A 15827-nucleotide genomic window follows, 5' to 3' on the forward strand; every position below is an offset into this window, starting at 1 on the left:
GGGCTACGTCTTATACTCAAAGAGTGCGATGTTTCCAAATTTTTCGCGGCTTTTCTATCCTTTTTGTTTACTTCCTGGACAAACCATTGGCTTCTCCTTTCTTCTGATCTTCTCATTGATCAAGTGGGATGCTTCCCTTCTACAGTTTAAAAGTTATTCCATTTTCTGCCTATACATCAGCTTCTGGTTCACCCTCTGCTTTGAATATCTGTGTTGCCTGGATGCTTCCTGACGTCTCTATGGCCTTCTTAACTTCCTCATCCCACCAACTCTTGGGTTTACGTCTTCTGTCCCTTTTGTCCTGACTCGTACCTTAGTAAGCTCTAGCTCAAATAGCCGTGTTAAATTTGCATATGTCATTCTGTTTTTGTATCCTCTGAAATTACTTCCTCAATTTGCTGGGTTGCTATTTCAAGCTGCTTTTCCGAGTAAAATATTCCACCTGGTTGTTCATCTTGCCTCCTACCTACTTTCATTTCCATTCTAAAACTCACCTTAATACGTTTGTGATCACTACCTAGACTTCTGGAGCCATATTCTCTATGCTCATTACATTTAGCCTATCGTGCATCCTATGTGACATTAGTGCATAATCTATCGTCGACTGCAGGCTCCCTACCTCCCATGTTATGTGCCCTTCACACATCTCAGTACTGTTGAATACAACTAAGTCATGCATTTCACACATGACCAGCATCATGTTGCCTGTTGAGTCTGTGTACCCGTGCATGTCTTTGTGTGCGTTCATATCTCCTAGTATAATAATCTCGCACCTTCTCCTAGCTCATTAATGTCACTTGATATGCAATCCAGCATTTTTTTGTTTTCCTCTTTGGCGTTTGCTCCTATCCACAGGTATACACAGCCAAGGAGTGTTTGCTCTCCTGCAACTTTCCCTTTTAGCTTTAAATGCTCCTTGCATTCCCGTTTGAACCTTTGCCAATTCATACTTTTATGAATGAATGCACCAATTCCACCTCCTTTTCTGCTTCCCTCTGTTCTATTGCAATATTCCCATGCATAGTCAGGATTACAGGGAGGTTGCTCCATGTCCCTAAGATGTGTCTCCACAAACCCGTATACCATCAGCTATTCCTGCCTTAGTTGCTGGTCTATATCCTCCCACTTCAGCCTATTCCTGCCACCTTGCATGTTAATGTACCCTATGTCAGAATGACCTTGCCCCTGGTGCTTACGTCTATTTCTTCTCCTACCGACTCTACGTTTCTTGAATCTTGGGGCCTCTCTGGGTCCGTCTTCGTCTACACTGGTGGTCTTAGGGCTCTGTGTCCCCCCAAAAAAGCCGTAGCTTGGCGCCCTATCCTACTACCTACCGTCCACCCGTGGCACCACTGTAGTGAATACCATCCTGTGCAAAAGGGTGGGAGCCAGACTCGTACACTTCCCGGTTTACCTTCATTATGCCGTACCCAAGTGGTCGGCTCAGACACCTAATGACCCGGTTAGCCTCAAGCCCACTCCGTTCGATCCCGCTAGCCTGGCCCGGACCTGTGGTATTGTGCATATGGTCACATGCACCTTCGCAGAGGTTTCTCTGAGTTTACGCAACCCAACCTCTAACTGTCTGTTTAGGTTCTGGCTCCTTCCCTTCAGCACATCGTTGAGACCAGCATGGATAACGACCAGATGTTCATGCTCCAGGTTGTCCGAAACCACCTTCTGAGCTTTTGCCATTGCGTCAACCATGCACTTCCCTGACTGGGCCTCCACCCTCACCCGCCCGCCTGCCTTCACTGTTGTAAGGACGCCATCCTCAACGCTAGCTACGTTGGAGTCCCCCACCACTAGGACCCTTCGCTCTACACGTTTGCCTCCCGCCTGCGATTGTCGTCCTCCAGTTCGCGCTAGCTGGTTCTCCACCCGCCGTGCGCCACTGGCACGTGACGATCTGCTCCCTGCCGTTCGTCTCTTCCCACCCAAAGCCTGCCGCACTACCTCGCTGTAGAGTTGTGGAACCGCCATGTTGACGCCGGCTCTCGCCTGTTGTTCAACGGCCCCTAGGCGTCCCTCCCTGCTCTAATGGCATGCCTCTGCCTGAGTCTCCGCGCTGTCCCCGCCGCCCGCCTGAGCTGAGCCGGGATTACGCGCCGCCTGTGCCATTAGCGCCTCCACCCGCTTTTCCAGCACGGCCCGCTTTTCCCGTTCTTCTTGTAGCTCGCCAGCTATTCGCTTTACCAGGACGGCCTCCGCCCCCTCCCTGTGAAGCAACTCGCCGATCCGAGTTTCGAGCTCAATTCGCCGCTCTCGCTCCACCTTCAGCTCCCCTTTGAGCTCTTTCACACTGGCTGCCCATTCCCCTTCCATCCGCCGCAGAGCCCCCTTAAATCCTTCACACGACCTGCACGCGAATCTGGCCTCCTCAGCGTCGGCTAAACTGGCGAAGTGCGTCTCGTCCAAATAACACCAACGTTTGCACTCCTCGAACTGCACCAGCTCGTCATCACCCCTGTCCTTCCTAGCCTACCGCACTATTGTCCACCCGACCACCTAACGAGAAAGCCCACCTAAATACCTGAACAAAGCCCACGGTAAGCCGTACGGCAAACTCGCTATCCGGCTACCTCCGATAGCTTCCCTAACACGGTTTAAAACTGCCGCTTTACACTGCTTTCACCATGCAACACGTGCGCCGCAACCCGCTTCCAAAAAAAAAAAAGAACTATTCGCTACCTACTAACGTCCTACGAAACTAACCAAGAAACTGAAGAAGCATAAAAACAATATATATAGATAGCTCGGTTACCCTAACACTTCTATCACTGAAATAAAAATAAACAAAAATTGAACTTATTGATTGGTATGCTGCTCCTGCTGCGCTGAGCTCCACTCGGCCACGACCGTCCTGTTCGGCTTCACTGGAGAGGCTTCACTCAACGATGATGATGATGATGATGATGATCATTTATTGGCATCCCCTTTGAAACGGGGCGGCGACAAATAGTCACCTAGCCTGCTTGATTTAATCAGGTATACTATACATGTTTTTTATCTAGCATTTTTGTATACCTCTCATTATTTTTCTTTTTCAAAAATTTACCTTGTACCGCTGCCTATGATTTTAAGAGATCAGGTCGTATCCGTCTTTTCCCTGCTTTTATTGCGATTGCAATTATAGGGACACTTCCACCGGATTTCTGCCGTCGCCGTCGCCGTCGTCGTCGCCGTCGCCGTGAGGTTGTAGAGATAAAATCTTCGCCGCGCGCCGTATGCCCGAGCGGAAGCGTGCGGGGATGCACGCTGTCACGGAGAGCGAACGCACTCAATCTTCCACGCGCAAGCAAAGAAGCGGGAAGCGAGCGCGGAGGGAGCGAGGGAGGGGGCGCATTTCTACTCTGCCAACAACCGCGCTCGTCGCTCGCTCGCACCGTCTCTTATCTCCACACGGCTCTAACCTTTATGCGCCGTGCATTCGCCGCTCAATTTCCGTTGAAGCGATAGACCGCACGTACCTTCACCCGCTGCGGCGTATATGCGCTTGCTGCCAGCGTTTTGACAGTCGTTGTCTGCAGTCATTCAGTGTGATCTATTCATGTTTGTTTGTGCGCGCTCACACCACAGTTAGTAATAGTCGGGCCACATTTTCCAACGCACGCTACACATGCAATGCTGCCCAGATCGGCAGTGCAGCGCTACAGGTGTGTCCCTTCGTACGCGCTGCCCACGGGCAGCGCTTCCCATCAACACCACCGTGTCACACGCGCCTTCTCGTGGTCATCGAGTCTCTCTTCTTGTCGGTCTACTTACGCCGCAGCACACCTGCTTACTTAATCAGCTCATGTTTACTACAATTCATATTGCTACCAAAGCCGCTCACCTTACTTCGTATGACATTGCTGTGTTGCTATCGCATTCATTGCTTTGCCCTTAGGGCGAAACTGTGACATTTTTCCACCAGTACTCTCATCGTCTCTTGCTGATCTCTACGGCTGATCTCTTTATGTTTCCTTCCACTTTAAAATAGTCGGGCCACATTTGTGAAACTGTGCTGAGTGGTCTCAGCACATCCCAACAAAACACTGCAGCAGCGCCACACTGTGGTTAACGAAAAGCAACCTGCCTCCCCGATTCGCGTCGCTTCAGGAGCATAGCCTTCGAGATATCGCATTTGTCACTCAATGGAAGTCGTAGCTGAACAGGCCAATCAACGTTGCCGCCCGTGCGGCTCCGTCTGCTTGAAATGACGGACGGTTCTAGCGGGCTTAATATGACACATACTGAGCATTGTGCAGCGTCTAAAGCATATATGCGCTATGCGTAGTCAGTATTCACTCAACCTACTCCGACAATCGGCATTCTTTACCACCCTTACAAAAAAAATTGTTGAAAAGTTGTTGAAAAGTCATTGGTCAATGTCAACAAATGGCATTGAAAGCACATTGAGGCTTTGTTGAAACATTATTGAGGAAATTGTTGACAGGTGTTGAAAATTGGCCCGCGACATTTTGTTGAAACATCATTGGGTCGTTTCAATTTGAGAAGTCATTGATGGATTGTTGAAACCATGTTGAATTCCAATATTGAAAGCCCATTGAAGAACTGTTGAAGATGTGTTGAATGTCAATATTGAAAACCTGTTGAGACATTGTTGAAATATGTTGAATGCCAATATTGAAACCCCATTGACATAATGTTGGAACTGTGTTGAATGTCAATATTGAAACCCCATTGAAATATTATTGGAGCAGTATTGAATATCAATATTGAAACCCCATTGAGATATTATTGAAGCATTGTTGAACATCAATATTGAAACCCCATTGAAGTATTATTGGATGAGTGTTAAACGTCAATATTGCTTGATGGAGGCAAAAGGTGCTACATATCAGAAACAGGACACAAGAGGAAAACACAGACAACACACACGTTAAGCACCAAACGTGTGTGTTGTCTGAGTTCTTCCTCTTGCGTCCTGTTTCTGATGCACTATGCCTTTTGCCTCCATTATATTATACCAACAAGCCCAACGTGCAATGTTAGTCAATCATGCAACACCATTTAAATATTATTGGAGCAGTGCTGAACGTCACTATTGAAATCACTTGAGAGCCCACTGAAATATGCTGTTTGGTGAATAGTGTTGAAAACTGCACTAGACTTTTCTTTAAATACCGCTGAGCTACGTTGAGTCTCATGGCATTACCATTGATGCCATCCATATTGATGTGGTCCTTGCATACTAGAGGACAGGGGCAAACTCAGGCACTTCTGTATTGAAGACCTGGGTCACCCAGGGATCAAAACCACTTTTAGATATAGCCTGTTATAAAACATATTATAGAGCTGCTAGCAGAACCATTAAGCCAGTTTTCGAATTGGCTTAACACACAAAATCAATACTCCTTCACAAAATCAACAGCTCAATATTGATGTGGACAAAAAGCATTTTTTTCTAGCTGAATTGTTTATTGAAGCCAAACATTTGTTAACTGTACAGCCATGTGTGCCTTGAGATCAAAAAATTCCTAACGCAATCTACAAACTGCCAGCAGCTTGATACAATAACGAAATTGAATACTGAGAGATGTAAAGTTTGCGTGGCCCTAAAGTAAAACATTTCTCAAAATTGAAATAAATAGAAAATAAATATTATACAAGCATTACAGTAAATACCATTTAAAATGTACTTGATTTCTCTATTTGGTAGCCAGTAACTTAATAATCATGGCACAATCTGCATGAGCCCACTGAGACTCTTATTTATTGGTTAAATGGTGTGCCCATTTTACTAAACGTTATCTACCTCTGAAACGACATGGTAATTACAATAACTTGTGCCATGGGAGCAGTTTATTGTGCTGCATTGCTTGTTGCACGATCCAGTTGCGTTTTCTGCCATGATTACTAGGTTCCTGGACAGGTCATTACATACCAAGCGATTTATTCACTTTGACTACTTAAGATTTTTATCTGATACAGTGGCCATTAGTTACCTGCTGGAAGACTTAAATGGAACTGGCATGAGGAAATTTTTTTAAATTTTTGAGTGCCGCAAAACAAGTTAGAATGAAAGAATTTGCAAGAAATCAGATTTCATGCATACATGAAAGAAAGCACATCGCTGCCTTGCCCGAGAACTGTTGTTGCACTCTGAATTTACGCAAACTTTAACACTTAATTCTTACTGTTTTGAAATAGCAAAATAAACCATTACTACAAACAAATGTTAATATGTAGTTTTCCTTAAACAGAACCACTCTGACAATAGCACAGATTACACTTTCCGGTGTACGTATGAAACCTAATTTTCTGCAAAATTTCTCACTGGGCCTACTTTTACTTCATCAAACAAACTTGAAATGGTGTGCCGTCATGGAACAGTCTTGGCATGAAATGACCCGAGATACCTATGAAATAAAATAGTCAAGAAACACTAGCTTTTGTAGAAATATATTAAAGATTTACGTAAAAATGTACTAAAGTACAAAGCGCAACACTTGTGCAATTCATTATTAATCACAACACAGTACTTGTGTCTGAACCATCCAACCTGGGCTTTTCAGGTGACTAGAAACATCATAATAATAAAAAAAATGTTGAGGGCTGCAAGTGCACAACACTTGAACTGTCCACAGACTTGAGCTCTTCTGGACACTTCAGGTCCCTTGCGAGAAGTGAGGCCAGAGTGTTCTTAATGTAGGTCATGTTTGTCCCAGGAAACTTGCGACAGGGAAAGCCTGTAAAAAAAGGAAAAACAGCATGACGTTAAAGATCAATGTTCCACATGCAAAAGTGCGACATACAGTACACCCTGTTATAATGAAACTGTTTCATTTGTTTTGTTTATTCCAAGTTTTCACGAGTTCAATTCTAGAGAATGACCAGCTTTCAAAGTGGAGTGGCACCGGAGGACTCCACTTAGTACAATATGCAGAAGGCAAACAGGAAAAGCCCACTGTGGCAGAATAACTTCATGAATATCCTTGATGTGAAAATGTGAACGTTGCTTGCTTAGGACAAAATGGTGGAAAAAAGACTTCATACTGTTGGTGAAAAAACTTAAAGGTAGACTACTGGCAACTAAAATTAGTTCTCTCAACAATCATAATCAAAATGTGCAGCACTTTATTGAACTTTTCCTTGCAGGAGTTGCTCCAAATACGGTTATGCGGCCAGAATTGAGTGTGGTATATCTGAATTTGTTTTACAAGCTCATATGCTACTGGAGTGCACTTCTCGCATCGTGATGACCATTCTTATGCCTCTCTACTGAAAACAAAATACTGCTTATAACGAGGATTTACTGCAGTTGCACGCCGACCTGGTTACACTAACACAAATAAATGCGAAGAAGAAATACGAAGAAATGCTCAGTCTTACAAGAGAAATATGCAAGTGGACTGGCTCTGCTAATCCTTTGAGGGTCACTGCCATGCATGTAGAGTGGTGGAAACAAATCGTGTGGTCACGACCATAAATATGAGGCGGCGAAAGAACATATAAATAAGCATACCTTTTAAGAATGAAGTGTCCCCAAGCATCACATTACAGATTCTGTAACCTTCTGCGACTTCTACAAAAATCCTGATTGTGCTGTTGCCCCTTGGCTTCTTCCAAAACTGATCTTTCTCTTTATTCTATGGTGCCCATCACTGCAGTAGTTTGGGAGTATTCACCTAGTTTAATGTTTTGTGAGTGTCATTACATTTAAAAAATGTGATTATGCTAGTTTGCCCTGCATGCTACAATAAACATGGTGTAAAACAGCGGACACTAAGAAACCTTTGTCACTTTGTGACCTAAAAAATTATTTACCCATTTTTTTTCTGGAAAGGTCACTAAAGAACAATCCAGAATAAAAATATAACGCTTAAATTGGGGGACGTTTGCCGGAAAATATGTGATCCTCAAAGGGTTAAACATGAACACCTACAAAGCTCATTCAATCTTTGATAAATCTAAACCCATAGTACTTGAGCACTGGTTTATAATAACGCTGAAAACAGGCAAGTGCGTCCTTGAAGTAAGAAAGCAGGAGACATTTCCAACAATTTCAGAGTGGGAGCTGTGGACATGCCTCATGTTCTGTAAGAAGCTTTATATAGTAGCTGCCAAGGGCCTATTGAGTACTGATCATTTTATGGGAACGTGAGGAAAAGTCAAATAAATACCTTTGTTTTTTCCACATCCTAGAATACAATGTGATAAATTGGATCTTAATTGGTTGAGTGCCTAGAATGAATGGACATTGCTAAACATAGCAATGTTGACAACGAATTTGGCAACTGTTCCTATTGGTGCTTTGATCGAAACAACCAAACAATTATGCCCCGTAACTTAAGCTCCCTCTGCTTAAAGGCTACTGTCTGCCACCACATGGACCTCCTTCAAGACAGGAGCAACTTTAATTCAATGTGGTCTGTTGAAATAGGTGAAATCACTATGTTTTGCGTTACAGAATCTGGAGGGCCATATTGATTGCTGAAATTTGGTGGAAGTGCTGTCCCTCGAGTTGAGCAGTAACTGCACTTGAGCATAGCTTCTCCACAATTCCTATATTATAACAACACTTTCAGGCTACTTAAGCACACCCGCTATAGCACCAGATTGGTAGCAAGCTTCACAGAGTGGTACTACAGATTGGTAGTTGCTTCATTCCAACTGTTCATTGCAATGACAGTCAAGTAGTGCAACTAATGCGCAAATACACCTAACTTTGTCAGTTGAAGCCACCAATCACTTCTGGCAGTTAAGGCTGCTTTTAAAATTTAGCACTTTAGTATGGAGGCGTTAGAGACTTGAGATCAAATGAACATTCATTCCAAATAGTAGGCTATTGTAGCACGTAGTTGCAGACACAGGCTACTTGAAAGTCATTTGTTGTGCTAATAGCAAGCTGGTAATTCCAAGTACAAAATGTGAAGGCAAAAATGCAATGGGTAAAAGGATGTACGGTACTTGCCTATAACAGCGTTGACCCTGATAAGGCCAAGAGCCTCTTTTTGCCTATTGGTGGTGGTGTTTCCGAGAAGTAAGTGGCCCATGAGGTTCTCCTCAGTGAACACATGGTGAATCAAGGCCCTTGCAAACTTGCCTGGTCCACCATGGCAAGCTGTGCCAGGATCATCTGAATGAGCACCTCTCCAACCTATGTGAAACGGCACGTTTAGGTAAATAATATTAGTGAGGTAGTTTAAGGATTTTAAGCACATTTACACAACAGCCACACTCCGAATAAATCACAGAAATACTGCCTGCTCCAGACCTAAAATGTCAACTAATGTCACTAATAAAAACAACTAAAACTAATGTCATAGCTCGTTATGCTGTTAGGATGCCATGTGCTTCAGAAATACAAGGATTCACCCAGTACAAAATAAAATAGTAAGTAAACCAAAGCATTGAAAACTTTAATGCAAGTAGCATTTTTAGGATACTTCACATACTTTCGGGTGTCTGTCTAACTATTTTCCAGCCAATTTGTGTCACTTGGTGGTCAATGGCTTAATGGGTAGGGCTGCTATGTAGACGGGAAGTGGGTTAATAACCATCTGATGGACCTGCTTGGATCTCTGGGTATGTGACTCAGAGTATGTGCCATTCTTCAATGAACCTCTTTCACGCCATCGTGGGCAACTGCTGCTTGTGTTGGCAAGCAGCAGTAGCAAGCAGCTCAAACAGGAAGATAACTGTCGACGTTAATGCGATTACCACTACACATCAGATTCGCTTGCTGTGTCCCAGACCTACTTAGCTGAATGTGTACATAAGACACAAGGACAGGGTGTGCCAACTGCCCACCTCATCAAATAAATGAATCGACTCCCAAATCAAAGGTTATGCAAAATCGCAAAGGAGACACTTAATGCTACCATTTTTACTAAATCTTAAGGAGAATACCTCCCAGCAATACATTCTCCTGGCAACAGTGCATTTGATCATGGTGACGCTAGACGATGAATGGCCAAAGAATTCACCTTTCGCATTCCGGCTGTGGCGTCTCCAGGCTCATTTTGATTCTGAAAACAGATGTCAGTATTAAAATGTGACGCCACGATAACTCAAAAGCAACAATCAAAACATCTACATGGACGATTAGGCCGACATAAATGGATGGATATAAATGACTGATTGAAAACATTAAAGCATGGCTGCTCTTGCCACTGGCAGTGTGAGGTGGGCAAATAATTTATTTTTAATTTCTCTCCTAAATTTTAAAATTATTTTTGCTCATCTACTGCATGAACTGTTGCGGCCACATCTTAAAGGTAGCTCGTTCATATAAAACCAGTGTTGCATTTTTTACTCCCCGTCTAACTGCTGCTACTGCAGTTTGCTTACTCTCTAAGTATTCCACAGAACTGCTCCACCAACAAACCACTGTTCCAAGCTTATGGCAAAGCGTCATTTAGATCACAAGATACGCTCCCCTTTAACTCTCTCTCCTCTTTAGTGTGTGAATTCAAAGCAAAAATAACTTATTGACATAGCTGTCTGCTTCTATCTCATAAAAAGCCTTGCTAATTTTTGACATTTGTCGATAACCCTTACATGCCTCTGGGAGCACAGTGGGACGACACGGCAAATATGCCCAAGCATCTCGTTCCTTTACTGATTTTCGAACTTAGTTATATCAATCAGTTACTGAAGGGCCAAAGGCTGAAACTTCACACGATGACATTATTTTGAATGTTTCATCCCACTAAAGCAGAACATAGCATCCCACAGAATCTGCCTTTTCCGTGAATATAGAGCGCCTACGCGAAGGCGTTAGCGCGAAGTACTCGATGGCGTCGAAGGGAGATAATGGTTAAAAAAAAAGTTCACCGCGCGCGTACTGGCGGAAAACAAACCACACATAACCTGATGATTTCACAGCATTCACTGGCATCAGCCCTTTTTTATCTCACCTATCACATAGAATCACATATACGCCATTGCAATTCTTTATTATTATCGCGCCACAGCGCGTGTCTACCGCACGGCGTGTCAGCGGACTCTGGGCACTCGATCCTGAAGCGAACAGCGCAGCAGAATACATTAGAAGGGCAAAACGCCCCGCGCATATTTTCGACGATCCCGACACGCCATGTAGTAGATGCACGTCAATGGACGGCGTTGCGCGAACGAAATATACTTGATTACAGTACAGTTCGGATTATTTCACGTCGCATTGTTTCCACGAAAACGGCAAAGCACGAGCGCTCATTAATAAGGCTAATTTCAATCGGTGCTGGAACACCGTACCAAACATCGTGGCGCGCACAACATGCCCTGTTTTAGCTGGCTCCACATAGCTGCCCACCAAAACGGCAGAGCACGAGCGCTCATTAATAAGGCTAATTTCAATCGGTGCTGGAACACCGTACCAAAAATCGTGGCGCGCACAACCACGGCCGGGCTCGACTGGCGCGCGCGTTCGCAAGAAGCGAGCGCGCGCGCCAGTCGAGCCCGGCCGTGACACAACATGCCCTGTTTTAGCTGGCTCCACATAGCTGCTTTACGTCGCCGCAAGCGCGCTGTGAAGTTAAATCAGGATAAAACTTCATGCTCAATATCACAAATCTAGTGCTGCACAACCAATTCTCGCAACGGAAGGATAGTACTAGTAATGAAAACGAGCACAGAGGCGCGTGGAAGACACGCACGGGCTCTGTACGCACTTTTGCTGATAGCGTCGCAATGAACGAGCAAGTGGAATTCGAAACACTCACTCACCTTCGATGTGGCTGAGTCGGAGGCGATCATGGTGATCTTCGAGGCAACGTGTAGCCCATTAAGACCGAGCAATAAGTTGTAATATACCAAAGATGTCACAGCGAGGCAAAGGGCACAGAAAACGCAGCAAACTCATCACGCAACCCGCACACATACGCCGCACGCACAAAGTTCTGGAATCCGCCAAAGAGTCAACAGCACAAGCGCGCAATCACACAAAAACGCGCATACAAATCCACGCTTTCATAGATATGAATTGCCATATTTATTAACAAATCTTGTAATATAATGGTATTTCTTAACAATTTCTGTGGTTTGCAAGAGTGTGAAAATTTTCTGCTTAGCTTCCTTGAGGAACTATTTTCTTTATCGCGGTAACGCAGTGCGCCGGCCGGTCACGTACGGAGCGCGCGGGAAATAGTGCAAAATTCAAACGTCGCAAATGTCGCGCCCTGTGTGCGCGCACAGTTTTAATCGTTTGTATTAAAAAGAAATATTTATTTTAATACGTGAAGCAACCGGCGCGAAATGAACTACGGACCAGCAACGTACACAATTGTCGCTGTTCGTGCTTGTTAGTTTGACATCATGACGAACGGTAGACAGCATGCCGTCCCATTGATTAAACATTTGTACCTGTGCTTCTGCGCTACGATTTGCTACCGGCAAAGTATAACAGCGTAGATTGTGCGTGGTGGCCAAGCAGTTTCCCAGCACACTGGCCAGCACCCCGTCTCTACGTGTTACAGAATAGACCTAGGCTTTCATGTAAAATATGGACACCACGTCGCAGAGATCACCCAAACTTGTTTCATTTTATTGTGCGCTAAGGGCTAACAACTAAACAAAACGCACTCTTTGAAAAAACATATTTATTTATTATGCTTACATACTACTTTTCCCACCATCTTGCCCATATTTAACATGGAGGCAATGCCGTTTTCTGACACAGACAGGGCACTGGCCACTTACAATAGAAGTCGATGGGAATCCAGGAGGTGCCCAATCATCGGTCATTGGTCACTGCTTGTTGGGACGTTTGTCTTGTGCTCCAATTTTGTGTCTATATATATATATATATATATATATATATATATATATACATACAGGGTGGTCATTTTTAAGTCTTACGGAATTTTTAGAAATCGCCTGTGGCAGGTAGCATAATTCTTATCATTGAGCTGGGTTAATCGATGAGGCGGACATTAGTAGCACGAGCAATCGAAACATACATTCAACTAATTAAGAAGAAATCACTAATTAACTTCTTATTTTATTACTTTACGACACATATTGCGATTTACGAATTTGAGCCGGTGAGCTTGTCAGGCGTATCCACTTGGAATGAATTTCCAGAATGACACCAGTTTGGAGATATGCGCCATCAAACTCGCCGTAAAAATGCACTGTTGTTACACTTACTTTGTTACCAAAATGCTGTTTTATACATTGAAGCGCAAAAGTAACTAAAACGCCCTTGTATTTCGTCCCACACTTTGGGCAATAATATCTCGAAACTGGTGTTATACTGGAAATTCATTTTAGGTGGATGCGTCTTGCAAACTCACCGGCTACAATTCATATATTGCAATATGTGTCGTAAAATAATTAACTAAGAAGTTCATTAGTCATTTTTTGTTAATTATTAGAATATTAGTTTCAATTTCTTGTGTTACTAATGTCCGTTTCTTCGAATAACCAAGCTAAGTGATAAGAATTATGCTACCTGCTACAAGCGATTTTTAAAAATTTTCGTAAAGCCTATAATTTTGAACACCCAGTATATACAGGGTGTCCCAACTTTCTTGCACCGACACTTAAATATAGGCAAGTGCCACGTAGCTGGACAGAACCAAGGTAATGCTGTTTGCCGTCGCTTACAGATACTCATTTTTTCATTAGATAAATAATTAGATAATCATTAAAATTAATAATTATTAATCAATTAATAATAAATAATTAGCTTCTCAGATATTATATTTAGCTGAAAAGTGTCAATCAGAAAATTATAGAGCAACAGGAAAAACTCCCGATACAGCTTTCTGTTGCCCAATACGTGGTACATAAAAGTGTTTTTCCGAGCGTGAAAGAAGCCCGCGGATACACGCATAGTGCCTCGAGCGGCTACTTGTGCGGCAATTTTGCGTGTATTCGCGGGCTTCTTTCACGCTCGAAAAAAAAAGAAAAAGAAAAAAATCAATTTTATGTTGCACGTATTGAGCAATAGAAAGCTGTATCGGGAGTTTTTAGTGGCAGGAGCGTCGAGTGCCATTTGTTCTTTGTACAGTAACTTCCAGTTCACCTCCTGAGATGATCAAGAGGTGAAAATAAATCGAAAAAAATAGTACAGTACAAAATTCACGAATTTCATTATAGATATGATATCGGAGCATAAGTTTAGCTATAAGTTGAGTTACTGAAGTGTCTGGAATAACTAGAATTAATTAGCTGAGACGACCGGGGATGCAATCCAAGTAAATCAGAAAAATAGAAAAAAAACTGGTTCAGTTCAGAATTCATGACTTTCATTATAGATATGATATCAAAGCATAAGTTTTGTTGCAAGCTGACTTGCTGAAGTGTCTGGGATAATTATAACTAATTAGCTGAGACCAGATTAAAAATAAATCAGGAAAAAAAGAAACAAAGTAGTACAGAGCAAAATCCATCGGTTTCTTTATAGACATGATATCAAAGCATAAGCTTAGTTCAAGTTGAGTTACTGAAGTGTCTGGAATAATTATAATTGATCAGAAATCACTTATTACTGCTTACCAAAGCACAGAACACCAACGCCGGGATGCGAGTGCCAAAAAGAAACACCTAAGTCAAAGTTTAAGGTTGCCTACTCTTTTAAGCATGAAATGCTTTTAGCTCCCGTTGTCGGCGATCTTCAAGTGACCTTGAGCCAAAAGCCAAAGCTGTTATCCGGGCAATCAAAACGAGAACATGCCGGCAAGTTGAAAATGAAATTTTGTCACCCGTAGGCACGAGTACAACTGTGGCATGGACGTAGACTGCAATATAGCGTACCGTACATGCAATGCATTGTACTTGATATAAACAAAACATATGAGCAAATAAAATAGTAAATGGTGTCTGCTTGACACTGGCTTTGCCACACATCAAAAACCACTATGACAAGTTGCGAGAACAAAACGAGATCATCCGAGCAACCAGTCAAACTTGAAAAAAGGCGGTCTCTGGCACCAACCCTTTACTACACATGCTAGTTACTCTCCAAACAAATTACAAAAAAATATTGCTTGCGAGTTCTTCCCAATGTTTCTTGACAATATCACTCAAGCTGTAACTTCTATTATGCTGAAGTTTTGTCATTTCCAATAGCGACGTTCAAAAGGCAGATAGATACAGGGGCAGATAAAGTGGGCCGATCCTGGAGGCAGTGCAGAAAGGGTCCAAGATCAATGGCACCCGTTTCATGTGGGCCGATCCTGGAGGCAGTGCAGAAAGGGTCCAAGCTCAATGGCACATATCCCCTGTGGGCACGGGGACCTGTAACGCTTCCTTGAACTGCCCTTGTCATACGTGGGACCCAAAGAGACAAAGTTAACAGCCCTTCCTCTGTCGAGAAAATGGAGTACTGACTATTGATATGTTGTTGGCATATTGTTGAGGAATTGTTGACACAATATCCTTTCAATAATGCCTCAATAGTTATTGAACATACACAACAATACCTCAACAATAATGTTGTTGAGCGCTTCACAACAGTAAAGTCATTGACTAATTGTTGTTGACATATTGTTGAATAATGTTGAGTATTATTGAGAAGTGTTGAGCAATATTGACATTGAATATATATCTGAAAGCAAAGCTTGTCGCCGTAAGCATCTTACGTAAGCAAAGGCATATCTTACGTAAGCAAAGCTTGTCGTCCGATTCTAGTAAGCGAAGCTTGTCGTCCGATTCTAGCATGCTGATTCTAGCGTGACGGCTTCCGAAGCCCAGGCGAAACGTCAGCGAAGAGCCGCCGACCCTGAATTTAGGGCAAACGAAGCGGAACGCCTGCGGCAGCGTCGTCTTGCCACAAGCTCCCCCAGTTACGACTCGAGAGATAGGCATTTGGTTCAAGTTATGTGACACTCTATATATTTAGTGGTGATTAAGTGAACAATAAAACAATATAT

General features: G+C 43.2%; 1 long non-coding RNA gene across 1 annotated transcript; it reads right to left on the reverse strand.

The window, feature by feature from the left end:
• Nucleotides 1–4942: 4942 nt before the first annotated feature.
• On the reverse strand, nucleotides 4943–13541 carry LOC125947309 (uncharacterized). The gene is made up of 3 exons (XR_007468177.1): nucleotides 11677–13541; nucleotides 9936–9977; nucleotides 4943–9106 (listed from the first exon to the last, which is right to left on the reverse strand). It is a non-coding gene; the product is annotated as an uncharacterized LOC125947309 (long non-coding RNA).
• Nucleotides 13542–15827: the final 2286 nt, after the last annotated feature.

This window comes from Dermacentor silvarum, chromosome 8 (genome assembly GCF_013339745.2).
Source record: "Dermacentor silvarum isolate Dsil-2018 chromosome 8, BIME_Dsil_1.4, whole genome shotgun sequence".
NCBI lineage: Eukaryota > Metazoa > Arthropoda > Arachnida > Ixodida > Ixodidae > Dermacentor > Dermacentor silvarum.